The following is a 21944-nucleotide window of genomic DNA, read 5'->3' on the forward strand; positions in this document are numbered from 1 at the left end:
TGAATATGACATGTAGGCCCGCGGAGTCAGTGACAGAAACAATTGTTCCCGGCTGGGATTGTCTTTTTCCCCATGCAACAAATATTGTAGGATTGGTTTAGGGTTGAAATTGATCGGGATTGACGAATACAGGGTGCAGATTTCAGGGATTCAAAGTTGAGGGTTCAATTCAGACTATCTCTACGAGTTTAAGGTTTAAAATAGACTTTAATCACACAATTTTAATGTTGTTAAACAGCAAAATGAAGTGCGCCATGTTAAACTAGGCATTTTCTACCCCATTTACATATAAATTTTATTAAATTCGGAGCTACGGTTATTTAGTTATGAAATAAAACATTTTAGCATGGCATTTAGCAAATTAATTGCAAACATCATTTTAAACATTTTAAACATGGATGACAGCAGCATATTATGAAACAAGATGAAATTCTAAGCATTTTATATATTTAAAGTTTTTACATATGATGCACGGTTGTGAAGTTATTATATGCGTGAACATGAAGGACTTTTCTGTAAAACAACGTTCTCTGGATAATTAGGAAATTCGTCCTAGCAGGAAAAAAAACATCACGGGCCGAAACTGGCTGGCGCAACAGTGCACAGTGGGGGCGCTGGATCTGATGCTCACCATGGGCCAACGGGCCAGAAGCGGAGAAGGCTTGGCGCTAGGCTGGAGGCGCGCTGGGAATTGGAGGCCGCTGGCCCAGGCGCTGGAGGCGCGGTCAACGCGAGCGCTCGGGGCAGAGCAACTCGATGCAGAAGAGGGGACTTGGCGCTGGAGCTTCAGACGAAGCAGGGTGCGACAGCGGCAGCACGGGGGCGCGAAACAGAGGCAACAACGGTGGCTGGCGACGGACTCGATGTGACGACGGCGAACTTGGCGCGTACTCCGGCGAGGGCGGCGCGCGGGCGGAGCTGAAAGAGGCGGCGCATGGTGGTTTCCTGTACAGAGAGAGTCGAGAGGGACTTGAGGACGCAGAGAAGAAAAGAAGGAAGGAGGGAGGAGAAGGACGGCACGCGAGGGACTGGCCTGGAGGTCGAGCTCAGGCGGTTCATGGGGCGGTCAACGCGAGCAGCGCTCGCGTCCTGAAACTGACGAAGCGGGCGGCGACAGCTTCGTTCATCTGACCGAAGCAGAGACGAGGCCTGTGACGCCCGGATAATCATGCTACAGTAATCCCACGTTAATGGTGCCACGTCACCCCGGTTACTGTTGTTAATCTCGCGTTGGATCAAAAACTTCTCAAATTCAAAAGTTTAAATAAATGTCAGACGTCAAACTTTTCAAAAGTTAAAACAAAATTGTTCGGGAGGTGCCATATTTTGCATATGTAAATATGGTGTAATAAACACATTCTTATAAAATGCCTAAATGATTTAAAATGAAATAAAACAGAAAAGAAAATAAATAAAAGAAAGAAAATACAAAAGAGAAAAACAAACAAACAAAAACAAAAAAACAAAAAGGCTAACACCCCTTCCACTGGGCTCAGGCCCAGCAGGCCACCTGCCCAACCGGACCAACCGCCCCCACTCCCCATATCCCCCACTCCCGTACCCCGTACCCCCCACCGACACCCCACTCCCCCCCGAAATATCTCCCCCCTCTCTCCCCCGATTGGACCGGGATCGGAGGAGGAGGCCGCCGCCTGGATCGCCCGTCGACGTCCATCGCCGCCTCGCCCCTGCCACTCGACGCACTCGCCGGAGCTGCCCCGTCGGCCTACCTCCTCTTCGTCACCGTCGTCCCCAACGTCCTCCGCGACCCCCGCTGCCCGAACCCCTACCGCCCCAGTGAGCCTCCGCCTTGCTCCTCCCCTCCCCTCTGTCCCGCGCTCGCGCGCCCTGCGCTCGTCGCCGCGGCCACCGCACGCGTGCGCCCCGTGCACGCCCGCCGTCGCGCTCCGCTCCCGCCTCCGCAACTGCTCGCCGACCGCCGCTCAGGCCGCCTGGCCAGCGCCGTGGCCACCGGCACCTCGCCAGCCTCACCCGGCCACGCCCTCGCCCTTGCTCCCCACGTCCTGTCCGCTGCTGCCGTAGACCTCCGCCCGGACGTGCCCTCCCGCACCGTTACCCCGCGCGCCGCCGCAGCTTGACGCTCGCTGCACACCGTCGCGCCCCCCAACCTCTGCTGCCGCGCCCCGCACTGCCCCGACGTGGCCTCGCCACTGTCGCCTCCGGCGGCCGGCCTCGCCGTGCCCTGCTGTCGCCGGCGCCCCCCTGGTGGCCTGGGCAGACGCCCAAATGGGCTGGGCACCCGGCACCCTTTACACCCGCACCCTGTGCCCGTTAAGCCCCCGGGTCACTGACGAACGGGGCCCACCAGCCCCAGAACGTTTTTATAAAAAAAGAATTAAAAAATATAATAATGAAAATAATTAATTGATTGATTAATTAATTAATTAATTAACTTAATTAATTTTGATTAATTAAACTAAACTACTAATTAAACTAATTAATCATGATTAGTTAGTATAGTCAATGACGAACGGGACCCACATGTCAGTTTGACCAGTCAACACCTCTGTTGACTGCTGACATCATGCTGACGTCAGCGTGCACTATTCTGGATAATGTTGCATTAAATTAATTAAATAAATTCTAAAAATGATTTAAAACTTTAGAAAATCATATAAAATAAACCGTAGCTCAGATGAAAATACTTTCTACATGAAAGTTGCTCAGAACGACGACACGAATCCGGATACGCAGCCCGTTCATCCGCCACACCTCTCTAACCTATCGAACTCGCAACTTTCCCCCTCCGGTTCATCTGTCCGACGCGAAACACCGGGGATACTTTCCCGGATGTTTCCCCCCTTCGCCGGTATCACCTACTACCGCGTTTGGGCACACCTAGCATCACGCTTTGTCATGTCATGCACCGTTATGCATCTGTTTGCATTGTATTCATTGTTTCTTCCCCCTCTTCTCTCCGGTAGACTACGAGATTGACGCCGCTGCTGGTGCCCCGACCGACTACACTGTTGATGACCCCTGCTTCTTGCCAGAGCAACTAGGCAAGCCCCCCCTTGATCACCAGATATCGCCTATTTTTCTCTATACTCTTGCATTAGAGTAGTGTAGCATGTTACTGCTTTCCGTTAATCCTATTCTGCTGCATAACCTGTCTTTGCCACTACTGTTGTTACCTTTACCTGCAATCCTACATGCTTAGTATAGGATGCTAGTATTCCATCAGTGGCCCTACATTCTTGTCCGTCTGCCATGCTATACTATCGGGCCATGATCACTCGGGAGGTGATCACGGGTATATACTTATATACTTTATACATGATACATGTGGTAACTAAAGTCGGGTCGGCTCGAGGAGTACCCGCGAGTGATTCACGGATTGGAGGCTGAAAGGACCTTTGTCCCGACGGTCCTCTGGGTGGATCTTTGTAGCGGAGCGACAAGGCAGGTTGAGACTGCCTAGGTGAGAGGTGGGCCTGGCCCTGGTCGGTGTCCGTGGTTACTTCAAAATAACACGCTTAAGGAGTTCCTGGTATTTGATCCGAGTCTGGCCATTTGGTCTATACGCACTAACCAACTACGCGGGAACAGTTATGGGCACTCGACGTCGTGGTATCAGCCGAAGCCTTCGTGACGTCAGCGACTGAGCGGCGCGCGCCGGATTGGACTGGAATGCCTGCTAGGCTAGGTCTGCTTCCGGCCTCCCACGCAACATGCAGGTGTGCAATGGGCGATGGGCCCAGACCCCTGCGCCATAGGATTTAGACCGGCGTGCTGACCTCTCTGTTGTGCCTAGGTAGGGCTGCGACGTGTTGATCTTCCGAGGCCGGGCATGACCCAGAAAAGTGTGTCCAGCCAAATGGGATCGAGCATGTTGGGTTATGTGGTGCACCCCTACAGGGAAGTTTATCTGTTCGAATAGCCGTGTCCCTCGGTAAAAGGACGACCCGGAGTTGTACCTTGACCTTATGACAACTAGAACCGGATACTTAATAAAACACACCCTTCCAAGTGCCAGATACAACCCGGTGATCGCTCTCTAACAGGGCGACGAGGAGGGGATCGCCGGGTAGGATTATGCTATGCGATGCTACTTGGTGAACTTATCATCTACTCTCTTCTACATGCTGCAAGATGGAGGTGGCCAGAAGCGTAGTCTTCGACAGGATTAGCTATCCCCCTCTTATTCTGGCATTATGCAGTTCAGTCCACCGATATGGCCCTTTACACATATAGCCATGCATATGTAGTGTAGCTCCTTGCTTGCGAGTACTTTGGATGAGTACTCACGGTTGCTTTTCTCCCTCTTTCCCCCCTTTCCTTTCTACCTGGTTGTCGCAACCAGATGCTGGAGCCCAGGAGCCAGACGCCACCGTCGATGACGACTCCTACTACACCAGAGGAGCCTACTACTACGTGCAGCCCGGTGACGACGACCAGGAGTAGTTAGGAGGATCCCACGCAGGAGGCCTGCGCCTCTTTCGATTTGTATCCCAGTTTGTGCTAGCCTTCTTAAGGCAAACTTGTTTAACTTATGTCTGTACTCAGATATTGTTGCTTCCGCTGACTCAGCTATGATCGAGCACTTGTATTCTAGCCCTCGAGGCCCCTGGCTTGTATTATGACGCTTGTATGACTTATTTATGTTTTAGAGTTGTGTTGTGATATCTTCCCGTTAGTCCCTGATCCTGATCGTACACGTTTGCGTGCATGATTAGTGTACGATTGAATCGGGAGCGTCACAAGTTGGTATCAGAGCCGACTGCCTATAGGAATCCCCCTTCCATACTCCTTGGCCGAAGTCGAGTCTAGACGTTGCAAAACTTTTACTAACATGGCTGTGCGGCCCATGGGCCCACGTCGCCATTGGGTGGTATTAGGATCTTTTACTCCTCGATCTTCACACCGGGATTATGAACTCTCTTCTATTCGGGTTAAACAATTTTTACTAAAATCTAACTTTAGGTTCTCGAAAATACTTTGTCCCGGAGAGCCCCTTCAGTCCAGATGATCGCCGGCTGCACCAGAAGATTTCGAAGATACTCTCCGATATTCTCTCGAGACCTTGTGCCCATTGCTTTTTCAATTCCCTTCCACCGAAATATCCCTATGGATAAATACTTACACCTGTCGTGCTTACTTTTATTCCCAGTCGGTCTTGTTATTACAAGATACCCCGAGAATATTTTGTGCCTACTGCCTTGCAGTTTTTGCCACCTGAATACCCCTAAGAATAATTTCTCGCACTTTCCGAGTATCCGCTCATCCCTAGTTGTTCAGGTGTTCCACAAAAGTCTTTGAAATACTATTCAATCCTCCGAAAATACTTAGCAGCTTTATTGCTCTGCAAATACTTGTCTACTTGCATTATGGATGCTTCCCATATATCTGGCAATATTCATTAGTCTCCTTTGACACCGTCATTTTGATCCTGTTGATTCAACATGAGTGCGAATGCACGCAATCATCGGTTGATCCTTTTAAATTATCTATCCAGCTCAGATGTCATTTTGAACATGAGCTGGTTCTCAACAAATCCAATTGCCGTCGATTGTACCCCTAAGACTATTCAACTTATCCATCCCTAATTAGAACATTGCTTCTGATCCCTTGATTTGAAAATCATAATTCCTTTGCATTTGAGCTCTGGATTAGTCAGTTGTTTCTATAATCGAATGCCTTTGCATTGTTAATTCCTTCTGATTGAGTACCGATACTCACATCAGATTCCTTGTGGTCCGCGAGACCAATTGCTTGGTTATTATCCGACGGTGTCCTTCATATCCAATAACCTTGTCAGTTCTTCCCCTGATATATAATGCATTTTCTAAATTGTATCCCGTGTTTTTGTTAACCATGCTCTGCATTCGAGCTTGAGTTATTTTACTCCTGAAGTTTGTAGTATATGTTCCTAAGAAGCCCCGATGGGTTGAACCAATGCCTTCCCTAATCTGTGCAAACCCGAAAGATTTCACAGGTCATACTTATCTGGTATTGCACCAGGTAAAACTTTCAACAACTAATGCCATTTCGAAAAGAAACGAGAAGTGAGTGAAAGGTTATGCATTGGAGAAGTGGGAGTCGACCTTGAACTTTGTGTTCATCCCCATGGAAACGATGTAGATCGTATCATTAAAGCTTCTCTTCAAATAAATATTTCCTTGGTATAAGTTTATCTTATATCTGGGATCTGGCATTTTGCAATCGTTGTTCCGGCCATGTTCTCCTTTTAAATACCATTTCTCGGACAAGTTGAAGTACTTGTCTTCTGCAGATCATTCCACCTGTCCAACCCTTACTTTGATCTACCGTCGAGCATTAGACTCTGGTATCTCAAGAATACCACGGAACTACATAACTTCTTATGAGTTCTTCTTCAACTATTATTCTCGCCAATTCCAATTTCCCTCGGGTTCTGAGTTATTAGTCACTCGAGAACACCGTTAAGTGAATCGATTCCGCACTCCGATTCAATAACTCTAAGTAATTTTCGTTGCTTATGATTTAATAACCCTTCAAGTCATTCCTAGCCTGATCGGCTATATCATTATCGTACAACTTTTTAACTGTGCTATCTGGTCCTTCTTTCCGAAGCACAATTTTCGACGATGAGCTAAGCTTACGTCGACTTTCCTCGTCATATCATTTCGCCTTGAACAACAAGCTTGATTCCGAGTTTGTGTCGTATCTGTGGTTTCAATAACTTTTCGCTCCATCCTTCCTTTTGCTTGATGTCGTCGATGAGCGATTATATCTTCATGAAACCTCTCGACAAATGTGTCATGATCATCATCAACATTCCGAGCTCCTCAAGGATATCAATTGAATTCATGATGAGAAATACCATCCTTGCCCTCGATGATTTGTGTTATCATCGACCACTCGATTGCCTTCCGTTCAACACAAACTCGTTGTTTTGTGTTATACCTTGAGATCCTTGCTATCCAACATTTGTTCTTCTTTACCTTGGAGTATTACCATCTTTTATATCAAGAATATCGTGAGAATTTCACCACCTCTTAAGAATTCTTGATGCAGGTGATACCTATTGCCATATCCGTTCATTCCTTGGTCCCCGTGTTATTTCTAATCGGAAAACCGACAATCGAACTATGATGTGCGACTTCAAAACTTCTAGCAACCCTATTGCTTTGAAGTTAATGGTTGATATTTCATCCTTTGACCATTGGTTATCGGATCACCATTCTAACATTGATCATGCTACCTAAGCCCATATTTCGGGTGCACCTTTCAACCAATGTTTAACTGTGTATGTTTTCCTCCAGCATACCTCATTATATCATTTGAACTGACAAATGTTATCTCCTTGTTCACATAAGTGTGGAAACCCATCTTTTGGGAATCTCAATGAATTGTCGCTGAGTCCATCAGCCACCTACTAACCCTCCCCTTGATTTAATGATGAACTCTTGTTTCAGAACTAGCTTCCATGGTTCATTTCCCGAGAATCTTACGATGCCTTCTCGTCAATTTGTGTCGCACCTTTTTCTTCTCAGGCATCCTGAGTCTGAGGTATCCTGACCCCAATTAGATCTGAATCTTGGTCGGATATGATGGTTGGAACATTTTCCAAGAGTCATAATGTTGGTCCTTATTTGACTCGGTAAGGTGATGTCATGCCTAACACACCTGGCCGGAGGACCTATTGTTATAGTTTCCTTTTCTGCAAGGTTATCCATTCGTCCATGAGGAAATTGTAAGACTTATTCTACAAGTTATTCCTGATGGATCCTTTGTGTTTCCAAAGTCTGATCTTCACCTGATGACCATGTCAATGCTATCTCGAAGCATGTCTATGCTACTCGGATTTTCAATAAGAACATTTGAAGCCCAATGCTAAATGTTTCTTGCTCAATTATCCAAACACCGCTGTATGGGTAATGTCATGAAATTTCCCTCCCCTTACCTAAAGGATTTTCTACATTATATCCTGTCGTGGATATCATGTTCTGCTTGTCCTTGGGAAGGATATACCCCTGAAAGGCATGTTTAAACACATTTTCCTTTCCATTGTTCTGTTTAATTTGATAATCATATTTTCCTTTCCATTGTTTGGTTTAACCTTTCTTGTGGTCTATATGATCTAAGCAGTAATATTCTCCTGCTTATGTAAACACCTCGGTGTACAATTCTGTCAGCAAGCCCCTGTTACTATTGTTGATGACATTTCGGTAGCCACCGATGGATGAGAACTTTGCCTATTGGTCCGCCTCCTTTCAACGAGCAGGAGAATGGTTCTCTTCGTCCCTCGCCCTTGGTATCGAGTTGTTGCCGACATAACTGACAGGCTACCCTTTGACATGCCTTGCTACCGTGACCGTGCAAGATGTCAGCCCCTTTCTACTTTAGACCACATGGTGGGCCCATAACCCGCAGTTCCACAGGATCGAAACCTGACTCTCCTGTACAACCCTGTTTCTAATGGTTATTCCCCATGCTTGGCTTCATATTTAATTCACGGGCCACCTTCCTAGTGCTCTATTCTGGTATCAGACGCAATACTTACTCTCGCTGCTCTGAACCCCCTTTCTCACTCTGGTTCAGACTTCAAGCAACTATCTATCCGCTTGGAACCTCTTATTGTACCTTGGTACCTTACTCTCGATGTATTTTATATGTTCAACTCGAGAGATAATCTTATGCTCATTCATGGGTTAACCCCAGATTGTTTCCCTCCTAAGCATTCTGTCGTAGCCGAGCTGCCCCTTACCTATTCGTAAGTACGTTGAAGTTCCTGAAGAAAAGGACGTCTTCACCACGATGACCTGAAGCAGAGAAATGAAGACGTCAATGTAATGGATCGACCTCTTCGAGAAGAGCAACCAAAGATGGGAAGATCCGTTAGAATTTCGTAACCAGAACTTTCCCCCTTGCACCCCTCTTAAATCTCGGGACGAGATTTCTTGTAGTGGAGGAGAATTGTGACGCCCGGATAATCATGCTACAGTAATCCCACGTTAACGGTGCCACGTCACCCCGGTTACTGTTGCTAATCTCGCGTTGATCAAAAACTTCTCAAATTCAAAAGTTTAAATAAATGTCAGACGTCAAACTTTTCAAAAGTTAAAACAAAATTGTTCGGGACGTGCCATATTTTGCATATGTAAATATGGTGTAATAAACACATTTTTATAAAATGCCTAAATGATTAAAAATGAAATAAAACAGAAAAGAAAATAAATAAAAGAAAGAAAATACAAAAGAGAAAAACAAACTAACAAAAAGGCTAACACCCCTCCCACTGGGCTCAGGCCCAGCAGGCCACCGGCCCAATCGGACCAACCGCCCCCACTCCCCATATCCCCCACTCCCGTACCCCGTACCCCCCACCGACACCCCACTCCCCCGCCGAAATATCTCCCCCCTCTCTCCCTCGATTGGATCGGGATTGGAGGAGGAGGCCGCCGCCCGGATCGCCCGTCGACGTCCATCGCTGCCTCGCCCCCGCCACTCGACGCGCTCGCCGGAGCTGCCCCGTCGGCCTGCCTCCTCTTCGTCACCGTCGTCTTCGACGTCCTCCTCGACCCCCGCTGCCAGAACCCCTACCGCCCCAGTGAGCCTCCGCCTCGCTCCTCCCCTCCCCTCTTTCCCGCGCTCGCGCGCCCTGCGCTCGTCACCGCGGCCACCGCACGCGTGCGCCCCGTGCACGCCCGCCGTCGCGCTCCGCTCCCGCCTCCGCAGCTACTCGCCGACCGCCGCTCAGGCCGCCTGGCCAGCGCCGTGGCCACCGGCACCTCGCCCGCCTCACCCGGCCACGCCCCCGCCCTTGCTCCCCGCGTCCTCTCCGCTGTTGCCGTAGACCTCCGCCCGGACGTGCCCTCCCGCACCGTTACCCCGCGCGCCACCGCAGCTTGACGCTCGCTGCACACCGCCGCGGCCCCCCGCCTTTGCTGCCGCGCCCCGGCGCCGCCCCGCCGTGGCGTCACCACTGTCGCCTCCGGCGGCCGGCCTCGCCGTGCCCTGCTGTCGCCGGCGCTCCCCTGGTGGCCTGGGCAGACGCCCAAATGGGCTGGGCACCCGGCACCCTTTACACCCGCACCCTGTGCCCGTTAAGCCCCCGGGTCGCTGACGAACGGGGCGCACCAGCCCCAGAACGTTTTTATAAAAAAAAGAATTAAAAAATATAATAATGAAAATAATCAATTAATTAACTAATTAATTAACTTAATTAATTTTGATTAATTAAACTAAACTACTAATTAAACTAATTAATCATGATTAGTTAGTATAGTCAATGACAAACGGGACCAACATGTCAGTTTGACCAGTCAACACCCCTGTTGACTGCTAACGTCATGCTGACGTCAGCGTGCACTATTCTAGATAATGTTGGATTAAATTAATTAAATAAATTCAAAAAATGATTTAAAAATTTAGAAAATCATATAAAATAAACCGTAGCTCAGATGACAATACTTTCTACATGAAAGTTGCTCAGAACGACGAGACGAATCCGGAATCACAACCCGTTCATCCGCCACACCTCCCTAACCTATCGAACTCGCAACTTCCCCCCTCCGGTTCATCTATACGAAAACGCGAAACACCGGGGATACTTTCCCGGATGTTTCCCCCCTTCGCCGGTATCACCTACTACCGCGTTTGGGCACACCTAGCATCATGCTTTGTCATGTCATGCATCGTTATGCATCTGTTTGCATTGTATACATTGTTTCTTCCCCCTCTTATCTCCGGTAGACTACGAGACCGACGCCGTTGCTGGTGCCCCGACCGACTATGCTGTTGACGACCCCTCCTTCTTGCCAGAGCAACCAGGCAAGCCCCCCTTGATCACCAGATATCGCCTATTCTTCTCTATACTCGTGCATTAGAGTAGTGTAGCATGTTACTGCTTTCCGTTAATCCTATTCTGCTGCATAACCTGTCTTTGCCACTACTATTGTTACCTTTACTTGCAATCCTACATGCTTAGTATAGGATGCTAGTATTCCATCAGTGGCCCTACATTCTTGTCCGTCTGCCATGCTATACTATCGGGCCGTGATCACTCGGGAGGTGATCACGGGTATATACTTATATACTTTATACATGATACATGTCGTGACTAAAGTCGAGTCGGCTCGAGGAGTACCCGCGAGTGATTCACGGATTGGGGGCTGAAAGGACCTTTGTCCCGACGGCCCTCTGGGTGGATCTTTGTGGCGGAGCGACATGGCAGGTTGAGACTGCCTAGGTGAGAGGTGGGCCTGGCCCTGGTCGGTGTCCGTGGTTACTTCAAAATAACACGCTTAACGAGTTCTTGGTATTTGATCTGAGTCTGGCCATTTGGTCTATACACACTAACCAACTACGCGGGAACAGTTATGGGCACTTGACGTCGTGGTATCAGCCGAAGCCTTCGTGACGTCAGCGACTGAGCGACGCGCGCCGGATTGGACCGGAATGCCTGCTAGGCTAGGTCTGCTTCCGGCCGCCCACCCGGAGTTGTACCTTGACCTTATGACAACTAGAACCGGATACTTAATAAAACACACCCTTCCAAGTGCCAGATACAACCCGGCGATCGGTCTCTAATAGGGCGACGAGGACGGGATCGCCGGGTAGGATTATGCTATGCGATGCTACTTGGTGAATTTACCATCTACTCTCTTCTACATGCTGCAAGATGGAGGTGGCCAGAAGCGTAGTCTTCGACAAGATTAGCTATCCCCCTCTTATTCTGGCATTATGCAGTTCAGTCCACCGATATGGCCCTTTACACATATACCCATGCATATGTAGTGTAGCTCCTTGCTTGCGAGTACTTTGGATGAGTACTCACGGTTGCTTTTCTCCCTCTTTTCCCCCTTTCCTTTCAACCTGGTTGTCGCAACAAGATGCTGGAGCCCAGGAGCCAGACGCCACCGTCGACGACGACTCCTACTACACCGGAGGAGCCTACTACTACGTGCAGCCCGCTGACGATGACCAGGAGTTGTTAGGAGGATCCCAGGCAGGAGGCCTACGCCTCTTTTGATCTGTATCCCAGTTTGTGCTAGCCTTCTTAAGGAAAACTTGTTTAACTTATGTCTGTACTCAGATATTGTTGCTTCCGCTGACCCGTCTATGATCGAGCACTTGTATTCGAGCCCTCGAGGCCCCTGTCTTGTATTATGATGCTGTATGACTTATTTATGTTATAGAGTTGTGTTGTGATATCTTCCCGTGAGTCCCTGATCTTGATCGTACACGTTTGCGTGCATGATTAGTGTATGATTGAATCGGGGGCATCACAAGGCCCCGCGGCGGGAGGCGAGCACGGGCAGTCGGGGCGAGAGGAGCCGGGCAGAGCCGGCCTGATCCGGCGGCAGGGACGGCAGTGACGAGAAGGACACACACGGCGGCTCCGGTCGCCGGCGGCCATGGCAGCAGGGGCGAGCCCCGTTCGTTTCCTGGTAGATAAGAAGACACACGAGGAAGGGAGAGAGATTAGAGAAGGAAGGAGAGGGGAACAGGGGAGAGAAAGAGGAGACGGGCGGCACCTCATCTGCTGGGTTTGCCGGAGACAGTCGGCGGCTGGATCCGGTGGGCCCTCGCCAGCGGGAGGCACGGTCCGGAGCTCCTCTCGCAAACCACAACGAGCAAGGAGGTCGGAGAGCGCTGCTGGTCTTTGGGAAGAACGTGCGGAGGCGCACGGCTAGGAGAGCTCCGGGCGCGAGGGGCTTGAGGCAGCGGGGTCCTGGTGGCGCTGTTCCCATTGGAGCTTGAGGGAGAGGGCGCCGCAAGGCGGCTGGCTGTGGTGTGGTTGGGTGGATGGATCGAGGGGAGACGGTGGTTGACCCGGGATGGATCTGGGACGATCCCAAGGTGGGAGGCGAGTGGGTGGATGGCTGGCGGCGGGGACGAGACTGATGGGACAAGCCTCTTAAAGATTAGGGTTGGACTAGTTTATATATAGCTTGCGGATTAGGTTAGGGACTAATCCGGTCCGTCCGATCGAAGTCGAGCGGTCGAGAATAAATAGGTTAGGTAGCCCAAATAAGAAACCGGAGATGTTTTATAGATGTTTGGGGATGAACTGAATCCAACGGTGATGACTGAGCAGGTCATGTTCGGGGAAGTCTCAGACGCGCGCGAGGGGGTCAGTGCACTGTGCAGAAAGGGCCAAACGGTCGGACAACAAAAGAACGGTTGGTCTGATAAACGTCAACGGAGGCGAGGGTGAAGCGGCAACTACGAACGGATGCAAGTTTTATGAAAACATGTGAATGCAATGCACATGGTGACATGATGAAATGCAACAAGCAAATAAATCGCACGACGAAACTCGAAATACATGGAAGGCATCTGAAGCGTCGGTCTTGGGGCGTTACAACGCTCCACCACTACAAGAGGATCTCGTCCCGAGATCTAAGGATGGCGCCGGAGAGAAACGGAAGAGGAAGAGGTAAAACAAAGTTGCTTCTTTGACAAACGAGTGAAACCCACAAACCTTGAGAGGTTGAACAAATCGAAAGAAAGAATACGATGGAGGTGAACGAGATTGCAAACACTGTGTTAGCAGAGATGAACAAAGAACATGATGAGAACCAAGAGCTTAGGGGACAAGATAGATTTTGAAGCCACTCCGGTTAAAACAAGATAGAGTAGGATTAAGAATGATATAATTTGGACAACACTCCGACTGAAAATGGAAGGAATTGAACATGATCTTGACAAGATGAGAGGATACTTGATGAAAGATGAGAGGAACTTGATGAAATCAACAAACACTGCCTCCGGAACTATTGAAAGAATGGCACAAGGGGTAAGAAAGATTTCAGACAGCACTCCGGTTGAGAAGGGAGGCAAAACTTGATAAGATGAGAGAACTTGAATGAAGGACACGACACTCCGGTTGAAAATGGATGAGCACGAAAAGAACACGATTCTCACAATTCGAGATGATGAGTGAAAAGAGCATCCTCACAATGCTTCCGGAAGAAGGAATAGAAGATAGATCATTGGGATAAAGAGACGAAGAAGAAAATGACAACTTCTGCCACAAATGAACTTGGAAAGCATCCTTGCGAAGAAGGATTGAACGGAGTTTTTCAAAATTAAACAACAAAAGAATAAGGTTGTTGTGGGCTTATGGCAAACGTCTCAAAATTATGAGGTGAAATTCTGCCACTAACGGAAAACAATAGATTGGATTGATATCAACAAGGAGACGAGAAACTTATTTCACCGGGAGGATAAATGAAGGATTTGGGTCATTTATAAGCACCATAAATAGCAACAATCCTTAGGGAAAGCTTTAGGTGAAATATAACCCAAGATACCTCCAATGAAGAGATTGATGGGTTGCAAAGGATCTCATGAACAAATTGAAAATGATGGGTTTAAAATATGTCATTCCGGACAACTTATGAATCATGAAACATGAAGTGAAATTGTCAAGAGTGACATAACACCACCTCAAAAGATAAGGTAGAAAGAATTGCACTTGAATGCAAGATGAAGAATGCTTGAACTCCTCAAAACAAGACATGTGTTGAGCACCATGTTTATCTTTGAGTATAGCTTGGCGGATCATAACTTCGAGAGAAAATCTTGAAGAACAATTGAAGAATGAAAAGAATCCTTCTCGAACCACCATGTAGAGCCTCCATGAAGAACTCCGGTAATAAAAGGAAGATAGAAAGAAAGAGAAGTTGAAAATACAAGGTGAAGCCTTGCAATGGTTTAGATGGAGCTTCGCGACGAGATAAAGCGGAAGACTTGGAACTCCGGAAAATATAAGATGAAGCACTAGAACCGAGAATTACTTCATCATGAACAAACTCCGAAGGAAGGGATTAAACACTTGGATGAAACAATAATAAGAATTACGTTATGCGTATCCTTCACCAATTTAAATTGATGACAAGCAACAGATTTGGCATACTACTTATTCTCGTAGAGAGGATTAAGAGAGATATAGCTCAAACTTGGGAAAGTCTTCAACTATCCACCGGTAGGATTGGGAAGAAGGAATGAATTGATATGATAACCAAGGAAGGGAACTCTTGAACGAACCACCATAAGAATTAAAAATGAACGAAGAAAAGATAAAGAAACACCGGGAAGAACTAGAAAATGAACGAAGATACTTGAGAGAATTTAGATACAAGTGAACGCAGAGATCCCGAGCTGATTAGATAATACTTGAATTATGCACCGGTATGATTTGGAGAACAAGAGTTGAAAGCTTGAATGAATAATTCTGAGATGATGGGCTCCGGAGAATCAAACTGAAAAGACTTCTGAAATGCTCCGGATGGGTGAAAATAATTCTCACAATGGAAAACAATTATGAGAGGATGGCAGCAAGCTAGAACCATGAATCTTGAAGAGAATGGAGCAAGATTTAAGAGAAACTCTTCTTCGGTCTTCAAATGTTGAGAATGACGATGAGAAACACTACCATGAATTGTTGAGGCAGTCCGGAATGAAAATTGGAAAGATTGAACCAACGATGAAAAGAATTTGAAAGATCTTGGAGAAAGACATATGAGTGATGATAACCCATTCTTACGTCAAACTTTGAAAAGAATTTTAGAAGCTCCGAGAAAATTAGAAGAGTCAGGTAAGATCTTGGGAAAAGACCTGTGGGTTAGGGCCCACTCAAAAGAACCACCGTTGAACGATTGCTTGAAAAGAGATATTGCACCGGTTGAATTAAATGGCTTGAATGAGATAGCATCCTCAAAAGAACTTGAGTGAATTGAGAATGGAAACTTGAATCTTCTGAGATACGTTCATCACTCCGGAACAATTGAATAGCGAGAAGTGGATGATTAAGAGGTGCACCGGCATGAGAAAACATTTGAAACGAGGAAAGGATATGATCGACGAAGCTTGAATTGAATCCACCGGAGAAGAAAAGAGAGTGAATAATGATAAACTTGAAGCTCCGTTAGTATCTTCCTGAGAACCACCGGATAAGAACATTGACGGAAAAGAATGGAGAGACTTCCCATCAATAAAAAGGATACTTGATTAAGAAATCTGAGTCCTTGAAGAAAAAGGGTGGGAGGGCGGGAAAACAAAGGCAACTTCAGACGGATGAAACAAACACCGTTGAGAAAAACTGAGGGATGATCTTGCGAATGTTGAAATGATCGAACCCACTTGAAGAGAAGCGCACCGGTTGAAAAGAATTGAAAAGACAACCTTGATGATCAAGAAGGATTAACACTCCCATAGAAATATGAGAACATCGTTCAGAAAAGGTATGGAATCCACATTTGACTTCGAAGCAACTCGAATACCACAACTCAAAACAAAACAAAGGATTGGCTTGCAGAATAAGCCGGAAACAAACATATGATAGATCCCATATCGTATCATGTGTGTGTTGGAAAGATATCCTACGAGATACTTGAATTCCCACTTATAAACTCCCGGAACTTTCTGGTTATGCAATCTGGTGTTGGGGATACAGGGGACGCAATATATCTCACCCAAACTAACAATACCTAGACACCACAGAGAAACTCTAATGTAATTACCAGGCACTCTAATGTAATTAAAGTCACCACAGAGAAGCCAATCCTCATCATCAGGTATGTCCAAATCAAACAGCCAAGAAGTGAACGCAGCTCTGGCAGGCCCAGTGCATGGCCCATAAACATTAATAAGATTCCACATGTTGGCAGTTTGCAGAGAAGTAAACTGAATACCCAAAGCAAAAGATTCTGAACATATCACAGTGCCATTAAACATCAAACTATCCCATAGCACAATTAAACCACCAGAGGCCCCCTGAGAGGGCACCACTTCAAATTTATCAAATTTTCGAGGACAAAAAAGTTTAACAAAAGCAACATCAAAGGTAGCACGCTTGGTTTCTTGCAGACAAATTACTGAACATCCACTACTACTAATGGCATTACGCAGAGCCAATTGTTTTTGCTCGGAGTTGATGCCTCGGACGTTCCAGCACAGCATCTCCACGCCTTAAACTACATCAGGATCCACGGAGTTGCTCTTCTGCCTAGCTTGAGAAGAGAGCAGCTTCTGTCTACTTAACTGACTCGGATGCAAACCACACATATTAGTGCCAATGGATTGGATAGTTAAGATGGTGGTGGGAGGTGGAATAACTACCTTTTTAGGCCCGCCAACAGAAGAGGAGCAAGGGACAAAAGGATCCTTCCTTGGCTTGACCTTGGATGTCACAGCTCTCTTGTCAGACATAGGTGGCACCCTAAACCCGTCATACTTGTTTGTACGAGCACTTCTAGGGAGGAGGACAGTGTCCACATGGGAAGATTCATTTCGCAACAGGTGGCCAATCGGATCCGGACCCGGTGCAGGGTTAACAAGCACCTCCTTGCGGGGTTGATCAACAACCTGGAGATCATCTGTAACTGACACAGAACGACCATCCAAAGCAGACATATCAATCACCAGGCCAGGACAAAAGACAGAACTGAAGAAGCTTCCAAACACATCAAGTTCTGGCAACAACTGAGCAAGCAAAGCCAAACACATCGAGTTCAACTGACACTGAATGAAGCTGAAGGGGTTGAGAGGGAAGCAGGCTGAGCATGGCATCCCAGGTGGCAGAATCGAGCGGGTGTAGATCCTTTTGAGCATGCCACCCATCCACCGCAACAGCTCTTCATCCCCAGTGACAAGGATCGCAGATTCAGAGCCCCCAGCTCTGACAAAAGCAAACTGGGCTTCAGGGACACCATTGATGAAGTTATCAGCTAGCTCCTCCACATGAGAATATTCTGATCAGGCATCAGAGAGGTTGTCAGTGATGTTATGCTCTTGCGCCACTCCATCCATGAGAGAGGGGCCATCGTACTCAAAGTAAGTTCTGAAGCTGAAACCGGTATACGGGGGAGGGACGATGGGCCATGTTGTCCAACCATTATCCTGAACTTGATCCTGCACCTGCTCGTCACCATTCCAAAGTGATTCATTAGCAATCTGTTGCGCCTCCATCTCATCAATCCTTGCTTGCTGCATGAGAGTGTAGTACGGCAGTTGATATGGATGTGGTGAGGCATTCAACAATGGTGCAACATCCTCATTCCCACGCAGGCCTGGGATAGTGCTTCGGCCATTCAGCACGTAAACATGAACTGACCAAGATCTAGTCAGGCCAGGCAGCATCCCAACCCTAGTGAAAACCAGGCTATGAGGAACCTCAGCGACATCTTTAATGTGGCACTTGACAAGAACCCGAGCTTTGTTTTCATCCGGTCTGGGCCATGCTAGCAGCTTGCCAAACTTGGAAACAGCTTTATACACATAATGTTCAGTCATGTAGTCCATAGGAAACGCAAGCATCAGAATCCAGACTTCATACTCAAAAGCAGGCATTCTCATATTAATCCCTTCATAATGGGGGATCAAATAGAAGTGAGAATCCTCAGTTAACGCATGTGACCCATCCCTAATGGCTTCATCTCTACTCTGAACATCCGTAAACGCAACACAACCAACAGCAATCGGGTAAACAAACTCATCTTCAATCTAGTACTCAAGATCCTCTCTAATGATGCGACAAACTTCCTCAAGCCAAACCCTTTTCTAATGATCTGGTACTGGTGGATTGATCTCAATCAAGGCATACCTGTCATGATTGAGAGGCGGCTCGTCGACGACCATGGTGCTCCGCTGAATCCGATGATCTGGACCACGCTCAACGTTGGAGCCGATGGGGGTGTAGGCGAATGGCCATACCGGAAAGTTCGCCATGGCTCCAGTACTAGGGTTTTCTGGAGGAGTTGAGGCGCTTGAAGAAGAGGAGAGCAGAGCAAGAACAGGGGCGGCAGGGGAGGCGAACGCAACTGGGAGGACTGCGCTGGATTGGGGCCCTGGGGCGATGGATTTGACCGCTGTGGGGGCAAGGATTCGTATCGACATGCAATGGGGGAAGCCATGTCACAGGTATCCAGGATTTTCTGTTTCACTTTCCACCCCTACCCCAATTTTTACCGTGTATATCCCGATTTTCGGGCAGCAGGATACCATGCCGTTTTACCCGACCGCACATAGAAGGATCTAGCATTTTGGGCCGCCAAATAAATCTTGGCCCAATAAAATCTCCACGGCAAAAATCATGGCCCAACAGACTACATGACCTGCACCTCTTAAGGCCGGGACAACTGGTGGCAGAATGACCCCTTTGGCTACACACTAGGCATAGATGTTTCATGCGGCCCATTATGCATGCATTTGGCTTCTCATACTGTTTAGCAGAACATAAGCACTGATCAATAGGCTGAATACAACGTTGGCAAAAAATACCTGGGCAATCAGAAACAAGATGTCCATGACGTGAGCAATTCAGACATTTTAAGAGTCTAGCATCTATCAATCTACTACAATTTTATCCTATCCTTCCGTCACTTTTTGGCATCGCTACCCGAAAGGGATTGACAACCCATTTATGTAGTGTTGCGTGGTTCTCCTACTGGTTCGAAAACCATGGTCTCATCACTGAGGGAAATACCTTACCGTTGTTGTGCTGCATCCTCCCTTATTCCTTGGGGAAACACCGGCGCATCTCAAGCGACATCAAAGGAACTTTCTAGCACCGTTGCTGGGGAGACATCACCAACATCTACCAGGTTCCTAATCACAAATCTCATCTCCTTGCAATTTACATTATTTGCTATTTGCTTCTTGTTTTCCTCTCCCCCACTTCACAAAAATTTGTCATTTTATTCGCCCTCTTTTTCGTCCGTCGTTTTCTTGTCAGATCTGTTTTTGAGTGTAATCTTGTTGCATAGTCACGATGACTCAAGGGAACACCAAGTTGTGTGATTTTCTCCAATACCAACAGCAATGATTTTATTAGCACTCTGATTGCTCCTCCCGCCACTAGTGCGGAGTCTTGTGATATTAATGCCGCTTTGCTAAATATTGTTATGAAAGATCAATTTTCTGGTAGTCCTAATGAGGATGCCGCGTCCCATGTTAACACATTCATGGAATTTTGCGATATGCAAAAGAAAAAAGATGTGCACAATGATATTGTGAAGTTGAAATTATTCCTGTTTTCTTTGCGAGATCGTGCAAAAATTTGGTTTTCTTCTTTGCCTTGCAATAGTAACGATTCTTGGGATAAGTGCAAAGAAGCCTTTATTACTAAGTATTTTCCGCCCGCGAGAATTATTTCCCTTAGAACCCAGATCATGAATTTCAAGGAACTTGAACATGAGCATGTTGCACAATCTTGGGAAAGGATGAAATTAATGCTAAGTGTCGGTGGGAAACAACACCTATGGGATCAGAAGAATCCCTACTACGGTTGTCGGGGCGCGGGGTTGTGAGAAGAGCAGGATTAACAGTCAGCACCAGGATCGTTTTCCCAGGTTCGGGCCGCGAGGGTGCGTAAGACCCTAGTCCTGCTTTGGTGGATGTATTGAGTGTTCTTGAGCTCTCGAACTAGCTACGGTGGTTGTGCCATTCAGAAGAGCCGAATCCCTCTCCAGTACGCCATGGGACTCCTTTTATAGTCGAAAGGGGCTGCCACAGTGGCACATCGGAGGTGGGAAGACCTATAGTACTGCGAGCTTATCGCCTGTATTATAGGACAAGACGCATGTAATGCATCGCTTAGGTGTCCCTTAGCTTTATCGGGGACGGGCACGAGGCCCGTCCCGTCCGTCGCCGCTCCTCCTCGCTTCGACACGCGCCCTGGCCAGCAATGCATGCGGCGCCATGTAGGCAGGCAGCTGAGGTGGCGCGGTGGTAGGGTCTTCACGAAGATCTGCATGCCGCCACGCAGGCGCTTTCGGAGTTGGCCGGGGAGCTGCATGTTGCCACGCACGTGCCTGCCCAGCTGGTCGGGCTGGTAGCTGCATGCTAATGGCGGTGGAAACTTGGCTGGTGCGGGCCTGGCAGTGGCCCCGCTGATGTCCTTGGCAAGGGCCTTGCCGGGGGCCCAGCAAGGGTCTTGCCGTGGCGCGCAGTCGTCCCTGGCAAGGATCTTGCCGGGGGTCTTGTGGCTTTCCTTGGCAAGGATCTTGCCGAGGATCGTTGTCTTCTGATCCTCATCTGATCTTACATATCTATGGTCTTGACAAAGATCTGCATGCCACCGCAGAGGTGCCTCCCGAGCCTTGGTTCCAACGTAGTCGATTGGGTTGGAACCTGTGGGCTCAAGGGTGGCTCACTCTGTTGGCGTCGGGCGTCCCGCCCCGGCAAGGCCCTTGCCGGGGCTGCCGAGGCTGCCCCGGCGAGGGTCTTGCCGGGGGAGCCTGCTTCGCCCTTTTGTCCTTTGTGTTTCTGGTCTTGGCACTGCCTCGGTTGCCTTGTGCTTCGGCTTCTCTCCGGATCCCCTCCCTTGCCCTACTATGTGTGGCCGTGGCGCGCGGCTCTGACTGCCCGTGCACAAGTATAGGGGTGAAAAGGAGCGCCCCTACTTTTGTACACCGACAGGAGCCCCTGGGCCTGGGCCACACATAAGTGTGACACGTTGTTGGGCCAGGCCCAAAACGGTGCGCGGGCAGTCGGGGCGGGAATTTACCGCAGTGACTTTCGTGCGCTGCGCTTCCCCACGACCTGCTTTGAACGCGCGATGTGGGGGGTCGTGTGTGACGTGGGCGGCATGCATGGGGCGGTTCTCACACGCGTGCGTCACATTGCAGTTAATGGGAAAGGAGGCGGCATGCGCCTTCCCCATAAAAAGGAATAACCGCGGGCGCGCTGCTCAGTTTACCCCCTTTCCTGCGTCTTCTCCAATCTCAGAGCCGCCGCCCCTTCCTTCCTCCTTCCCGAGCTCTCGCTTTCGCTTGCTGCCGTTGCGTCTCCGCCGTCTTCTGTCTCTTGTTCCCCCCAGCCACTATGGCGCCCAAATCCACCAAGGGCATGGGAGTGGCCAAGGACGCCGGAGCGACGGAGCCGCCGAAGAGTGCGTTGGCGGCGTAGCGGACGCAGCTCGGCTACTTACCTTCGACGGTTGACGTGTTCGAGCTCCGGGAGGCCTTCAAATGCCTGTGGGGGTGAAGACG

Source organism: Triticum aestivum, chromosome 2D (assembly GCF_018294505.1).
Source record: "Triticum aestivum cultivar Chinese Spring chromosome 2D, IWGSC CS RefSeq v2.1, whole genome shotgun sequence".
In the NCBI taxonomy this organism is placed as follows: domain Eukaryota; kingdom Viridiplantae; phylum Streptophyta; class Magnoliopsida; order Poales; family Poaceae; genus Triticum; species Triticum aestivum.